The 15,302-nt window shown below is 41.7% G+C and overlaps 1 non-coding gene across 1 annotated transcript; it reads right to left on the reverse strand.

Moving 5' to 3' along the window:
• Positions 1-6,710: 6,710 nt before the first annotated feature.
• LOC120268532 lies at positions 6,711-6,817 on the reverse strand. Its single transcript, XR_005538960.1, has one exon. It is a non-coding gene; the product is annotated as a small nucleolar RNA R71 (small nucleolar RNA).
• Between the last annotated feature and the right edge of the window lie 8,485 nt (positions 6,818-15,302).

Consider the following 15,302-nt stretch of genomic DNA (forward strand, 5'->3'; position numbering starts at 1 on the left):
CATTTAGACACTTATCACCAACACTAAACCTCTTATTCATGCAAGTACTAAACTAAAACCTAGAAAAGCAGTAAAGACTTAGGTTGCCTCCTAAGAAATGCTTGTTTAATGTCACTAAGCTTGACGTACATGTCCTTACCTTATGGGGGTTCATGAATGAATGTTGCCCTCTTACCTATAACTTCAAAGCATGATGAACATAGTTTTTGCAAGGTCGAGGGGGATTTATCGAATTTGTTAACACACAAGGAGTTGTCACCCTTACTCCATGAATGCTCATCCCCACTAACATTGTGACGTCTCCTCGATCTCTTGCGCTTTTGGATCATCCTCTTCATGACTAACAGGGTAGGTTGCACCTTGCCCTCTAGACCAAGTGATAAAACTTCTTCATTCTCCACCTCTTAATCTAGCCACCCCTCCAATGGGTCTGGACACAACATTTCCTATCTATAATCATCAATCAACTCATCAGTAGTGTCAAGAAAATATAAAGTATCATCAAAGTCAATAGAATGTCTCATTACTTCTGCAAGGCGGTATGTCAACTTGTCATCTCCAACTCTTAGTGTCAACTTCCCACCGTCCATATCAATGAGAGCTTTGGAAGTGAGCAAGAATGGCCTCCCAAGTATCAATGGGACCTCGACATCCTCATTAACATCTAATACCACAAAGTCCGCAGGAAAGATACACTTATCAACTTTCATAAGTACATCCTCAATGATGCCCCTCGGATGTCTAACTGAACAATCGGCCAATTAAAGCGTCATCTGAGTGGGCCTAGGCTCTCCCAAGCCTAGTTTCTGAAAGAATGCATAAGGCATGACATTCATGCTAGCCCTGAGTTCGCCAATGCCTTCTTTTCACCCAAGTTACCAATGTTGGAAGGAATGATAAAGCTACCGGGGTCTTTCTTCTTGTTCGCCATATTCTTTTGCAACCCCGCCAGGAATGAAGCATCTAAGATCACAGATACACTTTCCTCTAACTTCCTCTTGTTGGTCAAAATGTCCTTGAGAAACATTAAATAGCGAGGTATTTGAGACAACGCCTCCACAAATGGGATGTTGATGTGGAACTGCTTGAATAAACACAAAAATTTCTTGTATTACTCATCATTTTGGTCATTCTTCAATCTTAAAGGATAAGAGATTCTTGGCTTGTAAGATGGGGATGCCACCTCCTTCTCTTTAGTTCTTTCCTTAACCTCCACTTCCCTGGGTGACTCAACCGTTATCTTCTCAATAAGGATCCTACTCTCAACCTCATGACCACTCCTCAAAGTGATCATCTTCACATGTTTTCTTGGATTAGTTTTCATGTTGCTAGGCAAACTTCCTTGAGGTCTTTCCAAAAGTGACTTTGTGAGTTGTCCAACTTGATTCTCCAAGTTGTGTAATGATCCGGTGCGGTTGCGAAGTGTGGCTTTATCTAATTGAAATCTCATACCCAAAGATTGAATGAACTTGGTCAAAGCCTTCTCCAAATCCGTCATCCAGTTTTCCAACCCTAAAACTCTGTTATCCATGTTCGGGGCTTGATGTTGTTGCAAACCCAGTGGTGCTATAGCCTTTTGTTGCCCTTGATTACTCCAAAAAAAGTTTGGGTGGCTCTTCCTCCCCAGATTGTAGGTGTTTCTATATGTATTTTCTTGACATCTCATTGAATTGCCTACAAAATCCACCTATTCCACTAAAGATGTACACTAATAGTAATCGTGCAATCAGATGAAGCATGTCCTCCCCCACATCCAATACAACTCATCACGACTGTCAATCTATGAGAAGTTAGAGTGTCTAACTTCTTACTCAAGGACTCAACCTGGGCCGTCAATGATGTAACCCCATGAATGTCATGAATTCTTGCTACCTTCTTCTTGTCGTGTGTGGTCCACTAATAACTATTCATAGCTATCTCTTTAATAAGCTGTCAACCTTCTTTGGGTGTCTTACTGCCTAAGGTACCTCTTGCTGTAGCATCAAGTAATTGCTTTGTGCTTGGGTTCAAACCATTATAGAAAGTATGGATAATCATTCACTTGGGAAACCCATGCTGAGGATATTTCCGCTGGAGATCCTCAAACCTATTCCATTTCTCAAAAAGTGACTCCAATTCCATTTGTGCAAAAGAGAATGTTTTATTCTTGAGCTTTGCAGATTTTCTAGGAAGAAAATATTTGGCAAGAAAAGCTTCTACTATCTCCTCCCAAGTAGTGATCGATGCTCTAGGTAATGAATGTAGCCATTGCTTTACTCTCCCTTTCAAGGAAAATAGGAAGGCTCTCAACTTGATAGCATCATTCGTGACTCGATTAATCTTGAGCATGTCACACACTTCCAAGAAATTCTCAATGTGGTTGTTCGGATACTCATTGACTAAACCATTAAACTGTGGTGACTACAGTAACATCTAGATGAAGCCTGGCTTGAGCTCAAAACTCTGAGCTGTAATCAGTGGCCACACAAACTAGACTGCATACCAAGAACTACTGGTCTTGTGTAATCTATGAGTATCCTCTGCTACTCATGTTATTCTGCCATATTATCAAAACTTTCAACTTCTATCTCATCTTGATTTCTCTGTTCTTGTACAGGTTCCTTTCCCTATATATGAGTTCTTCTTCCAATTTTTAGATCACCTTCAACCAATGTCAAAGGGTTGCCTCGAGTCATAACTTGGAGATGAAAACAAAGAAAAAAAAAACAAATCAGAAAGATGGAAGAATAAGAAAGTGTGAAATAGACAAAGTGATGAATAGCTAAAATATCAAAGTGCAAATGCTTCCAAAATGCATATTCCTTGGCAACAATGCCAAAAACTTGACACACCCATTACGTGTGTGTACCATAAGTGCACGGGTTATCGAAATAATAAAGTACCCAGGTGAGTGGGTAGTCGTATCCAAAAGGAATAGTTGTCAAAAAGCAAGAATTGATGCTATTTAGCTATCAAGTGAACCAATTCGTGCTTTGAGTGAACAATATCAATGCAAATAAAATAAATAAAAGAGAAAAGAATGCAATAGGAATAAAGAGAGATAATCAATATGAAGGTGGGGTACCCAAACATTGCTCACCTTAGGACTATTTTTTCAAGTGCAAGACTAATTATTATACCTATCATGAAAATCCAAAGACAAGGTCCCAAATCTAAGGTCAACCATGACTAACCCTTTCACTATGCCACGGCAAAAAAGGATAATCTCGATGCGTCACACTTTGAAGGGTTGCTTAAAGCTCTAGGGATTCCAAGTGATAAACCCTATTCTCTAATATAGATCTAACCCTTTGGTACAGGCGAAAGACCCCTATTCACGATTAAGTCTCAGCACTAAGGATTACTTTAACACTTGACTCTGTTTCTCGCGCAACTAAGCCCTAGTGGTGTTTGTCTCTTAGCACTTCACTCTATCACGACCGTAAAGAACTCTTGGAACGTGGAGGTAGGATAAATCACATCGGAAGGGAAAGGGGACATTCCGGTATCTTTTGACTCATCCTCTCAACCCTCTCTAACCTTGCTTTATGTAATCCTAATGGAGTGTCACTCATCCACAAGGATTACCAAGATAGATTCTCAACTATAGTGTCACTCTAAGGGAAAATCAATTCAACAAGCATTGAAGGTTGAAACTCAATTAAAAACATCAATTAAAGAAACATAATAAGAGTCAATTAAAGAAAATCATAATTCGGTTTACAAGGCCAAGCACACACTAGGGGTTTAGCTCTCCATGGAACAATACATAATCAACAATGAAATTGAAAGTAAATGCATGCAATCCATAGATAAAAACCCCTTGTAGTCCGTATCGATGGTCTTGTGAAGCCTCCTCATTTTCTCCAAAGGTTCCCTTAGCAAACCTAGGACACACCTTGCCGAATCGATGCCGATGAAAGCCCCCCAATAGTTCTCCTTCAAAGGAACTTCATGTCGAATGCCATAGGAACGCTCCAAAAACCTAGCAAAAGCCTTTCTAAACCCTAGCTGGGAGCACCTCCAAAGATGGGCAAAAAATAGGATAATAGATAAAAAAAAAATGCTCAAAGCGGTATTTATAGGGCTGGAATCGGGTATCGACATGGGCGTGTGGAATTTCCATATGGCAGTGTAGATTTCGAAAACCTTTTTTCTTCACCAGAATGCTCCAGAATCCACTTTTTTCGTCAAGGCCGTATAAATGACCATTGATAAGTGCTTGTGTGATAAGAATGCAAAGTGTTCTTTCCTTATAAAGAGCATTATTTTTATCAGGTTTTAGCACTAATACTTGTGTATTTGTGTTACTTTCATGCATATAGGGTTGTGAAGCCGAATGTTAAAGAAAGAAGCCAATATAGATCATGAACGCACTATTTGGAGAAAATCTTTAGAAGGGTCAAACGCGAAGACATATGTCAGGTTCAAGATGCAAGAATGTGTGCTAACCTCAGTGTATTCAAGCTAGCACAATGGTTTGGAAGGGCACAAAGGCAGTGACATTCCAGTATCCCGGCTTGTGCATTGATAGCAAGATCTTCACCAATGAGGCTGGTTATTGAAAAAAAGCAAAGCGATCTACGACGTGAACATGTGCCCGTTGACGTTACCTCGATGAAAACATGGATTCGGGAGCATTTCAGGCCGGTATTTTAGTAGGTACTGTTCACAGCCAGCTGAAAAAGAGAATTTTAGAGAATCCACACGGGCGTGTGGAAATTATCAATGCCTGTGTGGCAATTCCATTGGCCCGTATGGCAAATCCACAGAGCATGTGGATGCCCAATTCTAGCCTTATTTAAGCTGCAATTCAGCCCCGATTTTAGCATTCTTTTCTCCATTCTTTCCCAAACTTGAGAGGGGCTACGGCTACGGTTTTGAGAGGTATTGGCAGGGTTTTCGGAGAGGTTTTTCGGCTTCAACATCGTGCTCTACTTGGAAGAAGGTTATTGGGAGAGCTTTTGTTAGCACCAATTCAGCGAGGTGTGTCCTAGGCCGAACAAGGGGATATTTGGAGGAGACGAGGCTTCTCCACAAGACCATCGTCATGACTATCGAGGGGATTTTCTATGGATTACTTGTTTTTATATTTAATTTCATTATTGATTGTAACTAGCTCCATGGAGAGCTAAACCCCCTAGTGGGTACTTGGATTTGGGAACCCTAGGATATATTTGTTTCATTAAACCTTCAATTATGCTTTTATTAATTGATGTTTTATTTAAGTTCCAATCTTGAATACTTGTTTGATTGAATCCTCCCTTAGAGTGACCCTAGGATTGAGAGTTCACCTTGGTAACCCTTGTGAGTGAGTGATTCCCCACGAGAGTTAGACAAAGCTAGATTGGAGAGGGTTGAGAGGGTGAGTCGAGAGGTAGCGGAGCAACCCCTTTCTCCTCCAGTGTGATTTATCCTACCTCTATTTGCTTGAGTTCTTTGTGGTCATAGTAGAGTGAATGGGATAAGGGATGACCTTCCGCTGGGGCTTAGTTGCAGAGGCAACGTAGTGAAGCGTTGAAGTGATTTTAGCACCTAGGTCTTAGTTGTAACTAGGGACCTCTCACCTGGACTAAAGGGTTAGATCTATTTCTAGGAAGAGGGTTTATCACTTGGAATCCCTAAAACTCCATGCGATTCTATCCAAGTGCGAGGTGTTGAGATTGTTCAATTTCTCCTCCGGGAAATGGTATACAGTTAGTCACGGTTGACCTTAGATTTCAGACAATGTATTGAAGGATTTCCATGACTCATTAATGCATTAGTTAGGAGGCATAATAGTCTGTTTTGCACTTGAAACAATTGTCCTAGACGGAAAAATATCCATGTACCCCATTTATTTCAATTGCCTTATCTCTCACTTACTTGTGCTTTCCACTCTTATTTCTTTTACTATTGTTTGCATTACATCTTATCAACACAAATATTATTCATCTTCATTTTGTTAAGAAACAATTTAAGTATTTTAATTCCCTACTTCCTGTGGATATGATACCCACTCACCTGGGATTTTATTACTCGACAAACCTGTGCAATTGCGGGACATACACAAGTGCCGTTGTCAAGTTTTTGGCACCGTTGCCAAGGAGTAGGCATTTAGAGATACTTTGTACTTTGTTCTTAGTCATTCGTTCATTCATTCTATTTCACATTTATCCTATTCTATCATCATTCTGACTTTTCTTTTCTTTTTGGTTGCAGCTCCAGGTTATGACCCGAGGGAATCCTTCGATATTAATTCAAGGAGATCCGAAAATTGAATATACACTACGAAGAAAAGGGAAAGAAGCTGTGCAAGAACCGTCAAATCTAGCTGAAGTGGAAGTTGAAGGATATGGCAACATGTCTGAGCGGAATAAACAATAGTGAAAATTATCTAATTATGCCAGACCGTTAGTATTGGGGACACAATCTAGTATTGTGCGACCCCCGATTATAGCTCTGATATTTGAGCTGAAACCAACATTCATCCAGATGATTCAGTAGTCAGTGCAGCTCAATGGTTGGCCGATGAGGATCCAAACAACCACATAGATAACTTCTTGGAAGTTTGTGATATGCTGAAGATTAATGGTGTATTAGATAATGCTATTAGATTGAGGGCTTTCAGATTTTCTCTCAAGGGAAGATCCAAGAAGTGGCTTTATTCCTTGCCTAAAGCATCCATCATGACTTGGAATGAGATGGTCGAAGCTTTTCTTGCTAGATACTTTCCTCCGGGGAAGTCTGCCAAGCTTCTCGATGAGATATCGTCGTTCATGCAGATGGAATTGGAATCATTGTTTGAGACATGGGAGCATTTCAAGGATCTTTTGTGGAGGTGCCCACAACACGGATTTCCCAAATGGATGATTATTCAGACTTTCTATAATGGGTTAAATCTGAGTATAAGGCAATTGTTAGATACTGCCACATGAGGTACAATGGGGAGTAAAACCCTGGAAGAAGCCCGACAGCTAGTAGAAGACATGGCCATGAACAATTATCAGTGAAATCCGCAGGAAAGGAAGAAGGTTGCCAGACTCCATGAAATAGATGCAGTCACTTCTTTGGCAGCCCAAGTAGAATTATTAAGTAAGAAGTTAGACCTTCTAACTTCGAATAGAGTGGCGGCCGTGACTACTTGCACCAGGTGTGATGGAGGACATGTTCCCTCTGATTGTCCAATATCTATTGGTGATGTATCTCGGTAGAGAAAGTTGACTTTGTGGGTAATACAATGAGGAACCAAGGTAATCAATATAGCAACACCTATAATCAGGGTTGGAAGAATCATCCTAACTTTTTGTGGAGCAACCAAGGACAACCAGAGGCCATGGCACCACCGGGTTTCCAACAACAACAAGCCCCAAACATGGAAAATAGAGTGTCCGGCTTGGAAACCCGAATGACCGACTTAGACAAAACCTTGACTAGATTTGTGCAATCATTGGATACACGGTTCCAATCGGTCGAGGCGACACTTCGCAACCACACCACTTCATTGCACAACCTAGAAAATCAAGTGGGACAAATTGTGAAGTTTCTATCGGAAAGACCACAAGGAAGCTTGCCAAGCAATACTGAGACTAATCTACGAGAGCATGTGAAGGTGATTACTTTGAGAAGTGGTCGTGAGGTTGAAGGTAAGCTTCCAAGTGAGAAGACCATTGTTGAAACACCAGAGGTCGTAGAGGTTAAGAAGGGAGCAACCAAGGAGAAGGAGTTGGTACCCCCACCTTACAAACCAAGAATCCCTTATCCCTCTAGATTGAAGAATGACCAAGTGGACCAGCAATAGAAGAAGTTTCTGGGTTTATTTAGGCAACTACATATAAGCATTCCCTTTGTTGAGACATTATCCCAAATGTCGAGGTATGCTAAGTTCTTGAAAGATTTGTTGGTCAACAAAAGGAAATTGGAGGAGAGTGCCTCCGTGATTCTAGATGCTTCTTGCTCAGCAGTCTTGCAAAAGAATATGCCGAACAAGAAAAAAGACCCAGGAAGCTTCATCATTCCGTGCAACATTGGCAACTTGGGTGAAGAAATAGCATTGGCAGACTCAGGGGACAATATCAACGTCATGCCATATTTCTTCATTCAGAAGCTAGGCTTGGGAGAGCCTAGGTCTACTCGGATGACATTGCAATTGGCGGACCGAATAGTGAGACATCCGAGGGGCATCATTAAAGATTTGCATGTCAAAGTTAACAAGTATATATTTTCTATAGATTTCATAGTGTTAGATGTCGATGAGGATGTGGATATTCATTTGATACTCGAGAGGCCATTCTTGTGCACTTCCAAGGCATTGATCGACATGGACGGTAGGGAGTTGACACTGAGGATTGGAGATGATAAGCTCACATACCGCCTCGCCGAAGCCATGGGACATTCTCTTGACTTTGATGATACTCTCTACTTTCTTAACACTACTGATGAGATAATTGATGAATATATGTAGGAAATGTTCAATCCGGACCCATACGAGGGTTGCTAGACCAAGTGGTGGAGAATAAATAAGTGCCAATGCTTAGTCTAAACGAAGAAGTACCATCTACTCCGGGGATTATGAAGAAAGTGCTCCGAAAGATGAAGAGGGCGAAGAGACGCCACAATAAATGGTCCAAGGCTATTGGAGATGCGCAAGAACCGAATAAGGTGGATGAACCCATGTTAAGTGCTACCAAGCCTGATAACTCCCCCTCTGCCCTCAAGAGACTTTGCTCATCGTGCTTTCAAGTTATGGGTAAGAGGAAAACCTTTATCTATGAGCCCCCATAAGGTAAGACAAAGTACGTCAAGCTTAGTGACGTTAAACAAGCTCTTCTTGGGAGGCAACCCAAGTTTTTACTGTTTTCTTAGTTATTAGTTTAGTGTTTGCATGAATAAGCTTGAGTGTTGGTGTCTTGATTGTTAAATGCTTTTGCCATGTTTTTTCTTATGGATTTTTGAAGTCATCTTATGCTTTATTGTGTTTTGGCGGAGAATTTTGGTCGTTTGAGCTTATTTTCAGTGTTTTCTCTGGGTAAATTGCTTTGTAAGGCAGGCTTTGAGTTTATTTATATGTTCAGGAATTTTCTGCAGAGCCTGCAGTGTTTTCAAAGTGTTCAGAGAATACACATACCCGTGTGGAATTTCTGCACGGGTGTACATTTTCGTTCAGAGCTTACCCAGAGAGGGCACAGGGGTGTTGACTTGCCCCTGTGAACGACCTTGTGACAGTCCATGTCCGTGTGGAATTTCTGCACGGGCGTGCATTTTCCTGTAGAGACTTATAAATTTATCCCGAGAAAACACAGGGCCTTGGACTCGCCCCTGTGGATGACTCTCCCAAAAACACACAGACGTGAGTAACTTCCGCACGCCCGTCTGGATCTCTGCAGAGAGCTTCTCCTCCATCCCGAGAATACACAGTTATGTCCGTCTACCCCTGTGAACTGCCCAGTAAGAATCCACGCCGGAGGAAAATTTTTGGACGGGCGTGGGGAACACTTAGAGTTTTTCTTGATTGGACAGAGAAGCCACAGGGGCATGTGTCTGCCCTTGTGGGTCGGGCGCACGGGCGTGGGTAATTTCCGCACGCTCGTGTGGATGTGTAGAATTCCAAGAAACACGATTTTCCTTTAAAAACTTGTTGATTCTTTCATCTACTACCCCTCTAGACACTCAAAAAAACACTCTTGATTAATTTCCCGACCTCTCACCATTTTTTTAAGAGGGATTTCCATTCAATTTCCACATCGAATTCGAAGTTTTCATATCCATTTCATCGGTAAACCTTTTGGTCTCTCTCTTATTCATCAATTCTTATTTTTATTGTATTAAAAGTGTTCAGTTGCAGCAATTTCCACTCTATAATTGTTTATGCATGTTTAGAAAGAGTTTAGATGTGGTTTTAAGGTGTGTTTTTGGGAGTATTGACATGCAGCCATGCGATTTTCACGGCCCACAGATACACACAAGCATGTGGAATTTCCATATGAGCGTATAGAATTATGCAGTATTATTTCCAAAGCTTCATTGATCATTTTCTCGTCAATTTTTTGCAGATATGGCACCTCATTCGAAGATGCAAGAAGTTAAGCATCCCAGGGAGACTCCACTTGAGCCAATACACATGGAATTCTTGAATCCCGAGCATCAGGCTTGATTTGAGAGATTATCGGTACTCAGTTGTGGTCAGTCTTGCGTTGTGGATTTGAGTGTGCTAAGAGAGATTTGGCAGGGTGATGAGCCAGCCGATGGGATTGATGAGATGTTACCAGTGGGAAGCTGGAGAAGATTGTTGACGATTTAAGAGCCAACTTTCCACGCGTTGACGCTAGAGGTGTTGGCATCTTTCCAGTTTGATCAGTCATATAGGAGTTTGGACACCGTGGATGCTATATAGTTATGACCATTCGCACATCCATTTTGCATGAGTGTCACTGAGTTCTCGATTCGTATGGGCTTGTACGACGAGAGTTATATAGGTACAAAGGAGTATGGATGCTTACCAACGGATTTCCCAGGAGCGTCGACTCCGCAGCAAGCGTACCGCGTTTTGTGTGGATATGGGCAGTATGAACCGGGAGTGTCCAAGGCCACCAGCCTATCTTGGTTGAGCTACAGATACTTACACTCGGTCCTTAGCAGGTCTGTGTCTGGTCGATGTGACAACACAGCTGTTTTAAGCAGCCAGGACTTACTCTATTTATACTCCATGGTATGTGACAAGGTCCCCTTGCGTATATCCCGCAAGTGCACGGGTTTGTCAAAGTAATAATCCCGGATGAGCGGGTATCGAATCCACAGGGAGTAGGGAATAAAAACACTTAATCCGCTTCTTAGGTATGCGAAAAATCAATAGTGATAACTGTGACAATAATTCAATTCTCACAAGTAAATTCAACAAGTAAGAGAGCACGAGTAAAGGAGAAGGTAAGACAATCGATAAAGATAGGGTACTCGGATAATGCTCCGCCTAGGATGATCACTTCAAGTGCAAGAACCCTCTATTATGCTTCCTAATCAATGCAATAGTGAGTCGTGAAAATTGTTCATTAGATAGTCCCAAATCTAAGATCTACTATGACTAACTCTATACATGTCCCGGAGGAGAAATCGAACAATCTCAACACCTCGCACTTGCATAGAGTTGCAATGAGCTCTAGGGATTCCAAGTGATAAATCTTTTTACTAATTATAGACCTAACCCGTTGGTCCAGGTGGAAGGTCCCTAACCATGATTATGCCCTAGATACTAAGATCACCTCAACGCTTCACTCCGTTGCACTCGCAACTAAGCACCAGCGGAGGGTCATCCCTTAGACCATTCACTCTATTATGGCTGTAAAGAACTTGAGGAACGGAGGTAGAATCTATCACGTCAGAGGGGAAAGGGGATGCTCCATGCACTCTCGACTCACCCTCTCAACCCTCTCTAACCTAGCTTTGTCCTAGCGCTCGTGGTGTGTCACTCACTCACAAGGTTACCAACGAGAACTCTCAACCCCTAGTGTCACTCTTGGGGAAATGTTCATACAATCAAGCATTCAAGGTTGGAACTCGTAATAAACATCAATTTATTGAGAGCATAATAAAGAGATTCAATGAAACAAATACATCCCGGGGGTTCACAAATACCCAAGTACCCACTAAGGGTTTAGCTCTCCATGGAGCTAAATACAATCAAAAGAAATAGAATGTAAAAAGCAATGAATCCATAGAAAAAAACCCCCTCAATGATCGTAGTCGATGGTCTTGTGGAGAGTCCTCTACTCATCATAGGGATCCTTTGTCCGGCCTAGGATACACTTCGCCGGATCGGTGCCGACGAAAGCTCTCCCAATAACCTTCTTCCAAATGACACCCGATGTTAGAGACGTAGAACCTCTCCAAAACCCTACCCAATACCGCTCAAAATCCTAGCCGAAGCCCTCTCTCAAGTTGGGGAAAAGTTGGAGAAAAGAATGCTGAAATCGGGGTTGAATCGGCTTTAAATAGGGCTGGAATCGGGCGACCACACGAGCTTGTGGATTTTACACACGGCCATGTGGAATTTCCACACGGGCGTGTATAATTTCCACACGCCCGTGTGGATTCTCTGAATTACTGTTTTCTCGGCCAAAAATACTCCCGAATCCACTTGTCATCGAGGTAACATAAACGGGCACACGTTTATGCCGTGGATCGCTTTGCTTCTTCAATGACGGATAAGTTGATGGAGATCTTGTTCTATGTGCATAAGTCGGAATGCTTGAGTGTGACTGCCCTTGTGCCCCTCCAAATGCTTGTGCAAAATCAAATACAGGGAGGTTGGCACACACTCTAGCATCTCGCAACCGACTTATATCTTCGCGTTTGAACTTTAGCAAGATTTCCTCCAAAATCAGTGCATTGTGATCCACATTGGCTTCTTTCCTTCATGCTCGGCCTCACAACCCTACCTGCATGAAATTAACATAAAAATAGACGTATTAGTGTAAAAACCCGAGAAAAATAATGCTCAACATAAGGAAAGAATGCTTCGCATTCATATCACAAAAGCACTTATCAGTCTGCAATGTTCTGATTCACCTGGGGCACATAGTAGCAGACATTTTGAGGCATCAGGGCCAGTTTACAAGAGTGGAAGTACTATTTGTTGGTCCTTACATCACTAGACTGATCTTGGGGATAGGTTTTCTAGATGCTATAAGAGATGCTGATAGGACGGTCGTGTCTTCCCCTCTTTGAGTTGATACGATTAGGATGATGGGGCTGGTGCGTAGATGTGGGCCTAGAACATACATTATAGCTATGGCCACCCCAGAGATCACTGAGGGCGGAAAGGATGGAGCGGAGGATTCCCGACATGATCCTAAGCCTCAATTTGCATAATTAGGGACCGGAGCACCCTTTGCAGCACAGGAGACACTCTGGCGCTCGGTGCCTTTTTTTACTCCTCCTCAAGCTCATGATCTTATTGAGAGGCGCGAGAGTGTTGTGAGTGTATTATGGTCTGAGATCACCGATATTCGAGCGATACAGTCAGCACAGTATACCGATGTGATGGCCCATTTTGACAGGTTACAGCAGTTATTGATTAGCCGACCTCCAGCTCCTCCGGCCTCACTATTACCTAATCCACCAGCACCATTCAATTATCCAGTAGCAGCAGAGCTAACAGCTACTGACATTGACACTTTACTTTATTTTTCATTATCTTTATTACTTTTGCATCTCATTTTTGACTTGTATACTCAGAAAGGACTTTCCTTCTGGGTTTATTTTTCATCTTGTAGTCTCAAGTTGTATTCATTGCTTTACCTGGTATTTGCTTGAGTGGTTTTTGTTTTATTGAGCTTCACTGAACCTCCTCGTGTATGCGTGTAGATGGTCTTGTCAGTATGGGAATTGAGAACTAGCCATAGACACGACCGAAGTGCTTTTGTACTTGATCATGTGTGCTTCACAACCCGTCGAAACATCAGTCCCAGGGATTTAGCTCAATCAAATGCAACACTAGGAGTCATGGGAGTATTGTTTTGATTGCCTATCCCACATATCTTCTTTATTGTTTTACATTATTAGTGAGTTTGAATGTGTACATTGGGGACAATGTACAACTTAAATGTAGGGGGAGTTTCATAGTGCACATGTCTTTTATATTAGATTTGATTGACATACATGTTCACATAGCCAATGGTGGTTCACCTTAGTTGCAATGATTGTATTCATGAGTTTAGGAGACTTTTTTAACATTGAATGTTCTCATGCTCTAGTTCTTGCTTGAATTTTTACGAATTTTTGCCCGATTAACACTTGTTGCACTACTCACTCATTAAACTCTTTTGGAAACTCTAGTTTGTTGTTTAAGGGACTAGTTATAGTTGTTTCTTTTGTTAATTGAAAAAAAAAGAAGAACAAAATAGTTTTATTGTTTTCTTGTGCTTTGTTGGGTGGAAAGAGCTACCACCTATGACATATGAAGCTACTCTCATAAGTCAGATACTAGTTATGCCCAAATGAGAGAAAGAGTATCTCATAGGATGAGTGAAAGCTATCACCCCAGTAGAAAGAGCTACTACCTCGAAAGGGCTACCTTAGAGGATGTGTGAAGCTACTACCACCTTTTTAATTTGTGTTACTTTGTGTAGATAAATAAGTCCTTTATACTTATAACATTTAAGAGTATACTTTGGGTTGATTTGAGTGAGTTTGCACACACACTTACACAATTTCGGGTTTGTTGTCCTTTTTTATTCAAGTTTTTAGCTAGAGAATTGATTTTTCGTATTTAATGTTGAAATTTCCCTTACTTGTAGAATACTCTCTCTGTATGCTTTGGTGAACCTAAGGCCAAGCACTTCCAATATTTCCCTCGTCTATTCTTCAATGTTTTAAGTTTTGCTTAAGAATAAGCAAAAGCTTATCTGTGGGGGAGTTTGATAAGTGCTTGTGTGATAAGAATGTGAAGTGTTCTATCCTTATATTGAGCATTGCTTTCATCAGGTTTTAGTGCTAATAATTGTGCATTTGTGTTACTTCCATGCATATAGGGTTGTGAAGCCGAATGTTAAAGAAAGAAGCCAATTTAGATCGTGAACGCACTATTTGGAGGAAATCTTGAGAAGGGTGAAACGCGAAGACATAAGTCAGGTTCAAGATGCAAGAATGTGTGCCAACCTCAGTGTATTCAAGCTAATACAATGGTTTGGAGGGGCACAAAGGCTGTCACATTCAAGTATCCCAGCTTGTACATTGATAGCAAGACCTTCAACAATGAGTCAGGTTATTGAAAAAAGCGAAGTGATCTACGACGTGAACGTGTGCCTGTTGACATTACCTTGATGAAAACATGGATTCAAGAGTGTTTCAGGATGGTATTGTACCAAGTACTGTTCACAGCCGCCTGAAAAAGTGAATTTCAGAGAATCTACATGGGCGTGTGGAAATTATCCACGCTCGTGCGGAAATTCCACAGACCCGTGTGGCAAATCCACAGGGGCATGTGGATGCCCAATTCAAGCCCTATTTAAGCCAGGATTCAGCCCCGATTTCAGCATTCTTTTCTCCATTCTTTCTCAAACTTAAGAGGGGCTGCGGCTAGGGTTTTGAGAGGTATTGGCAGGGTTTCGGAGAGGTTTTTCGGCTTTGACATCGCACTTCACTTGGAAGAAGGTTATTGGGAGAGCTTTCGTCGGCACCAATTCGGTGAGGTGTGTCCTAGGCTGAACAAGGGGACCTTTCGCGAAGATGAGGCTTCCCCACAAGACCATCGTCATGACTATCGAGGTAGTTTTCTATGGATTACTTGTTTTTACATTCAATTTCATTATTGATTGTAACTAGCTCCATGGAGAGCTAAACCCCCTAAT

This window comes from Dioscorea cayenensis, chromosome 1, assembly GCF_009730915.1.
Source record: "Dioscorea cayenensis subsp. rotundata cultivar TDr96_F1 chromosome 1, TDr96_F1_v2_PseudoChromosome.rev07_lg8_w22 25.fasta, whole genome shotgun sequence".
Lineage (NCBI taxonomy): Eukaryota > Viridiplantae > Streptophyta > Magnoliopsida > Dioscoreales > Dioscoreaceae > Dioscorea > Dioscorea cayenensis.